Source organism: Scyliorhinus canicula, chromosome 23, assembly GCF_902713615.1.
Source record: "Scyliorhinus canicula chromosome 23, sScyCan1.1, whole genome shotgun sequence".
Lineage (NCBI taxonomy): Eukaryota > Metazoa > Chordata > Chondrichthyes > Carcharhiniformes > Scyliorhinidae > Scyliorhinus > Scyliorhinus canicula.
The window spans coordinates 5,471,180-5,472,727 of NC_052168.1; positions in this window are offsets into that span (position 1 = coordinate 5,471,180).

The following is a 1,548-nucleotide window of genomic DNA, read 5'->3' on the forward strand; positions in this document are numbered from 1 at the left end:
TGATGATTTGTTTTTCTGTCTCTCTCCCCCCCCCTACAACTTCAGATTATCCTAGAGTCCCTACAGGGCAGAAAGAAGCCATTTTGGCCCATCGAACCTGCACTGACTCCGAAAAAATACACCCTACCGAGACCCACTCCCCCGCCCTATCCCCATAACTCCACCCCACAACTAGCACAAATGAGGCTTCACAGCGCCAGGGTCCCAGGTTCAGTTCCCCATTGGGCCACTGTCTGTGCAGTCTGCACGTCCTTCCCGTGTCAGTGTGGGATTCCTCCGGGTGCTCCGGTTTCCTCCCACAGTCCAAAGGCATGGAGGGTAGGTGGATTGGCCATTGCCCTTAGTGACCAAAAGGTTTAGGAGGAGTTATTGGGTTATGGGGATAGAGTGGAAGTGAGGGCTTAAGAGGGTTGGTGCAGACTCGATGGGCCGAATGGCCTTTTTTTCTGCACTGTATGTTCTAACCGTTTGAAACTAAGGGGGCTATTTAGTGTGGCCAAATAGCCACTAACTACTAACTATTTAGTGTGGCCAAACTACCTCACCTGCACATCTTTGGCCTGGGGGAGGAAGCCCACGCAGACATTGGGAGAACATGCAATCTTCACACTTGACGGTGACCAAAGGTTGGATTGAACCAAGGCCCCTGATGCTTTGAAGATAACTGCCGTGCTTCCTGTTATTGAATTCTAATTTCACCATTTTATCTATTCGTTCATGGGACTTGGGCGCCGCAGGCTCTGCCAGCAGTTATTGCCCATCCCTAATTGCCGTTTGAGGGGGCAGTTAAGAGTGAACCACATTGCTGTGGGTCTGGAGTCACGTGTAGGCCAGACCGGGTAACGGCGGCAGATTTCCTTCCCTAAAGGACATGAGTGATCCAGATGGGTTTTATTGACAATGGTTTTCATGGTCGTCATTGGACTTTCCATTCCAGATTTTTACTGAATTCAAATTTCACCAACTGCCCTGGTGGGATTCGAACCTGAGTCGCTGGATTACTCATCCAGTGACAATACCAGTGTGTCACCCTCCATGCATTTTACAGCCATTGAAGTGTGATCGCCGTTGGCAACATGGCAGCCAATTTCACTGAACCAGCTCTCCCAAAACAGTAAGGCTCATCGGTTTTCATGATGTTGATTGAGGGATAAAGAAGGACGGTGGGTGGGGGGTAGGGGCGTGGGTTTGTGGGATGGGTGGGGGGGTAGGGGTGGGGGGGTAGCGGCGTGGGTGGGTGGGGTGTAGGGGCGTGGGTAGGGGTGGGGGGCAGGGGTAGGGGTGGGGGGCAGGGGCGTGGGTGGGGGGGTAGGGGTGGGGGGCAGGGGCGTGGGTGGGGGGTGTGGGGGGGGTGGGTAGGGTGTGGGGGGTTCGGTAGGGGTGGGGTGGGGGGGTGGGTAGGGTGTGGGGGTTGGGGAGGGGGTAGGGGGGGGTGGGTAGGGTGTGGGGGTTGGGGAGGGGGTAGGGGTGTGTGGGGGGTAGGGGTGGGGTGTGGGTTGGGGAGGGGGGGGGGTGTGGGTTGGGGAGGGGGTGGGGGGGGGGGTAGGG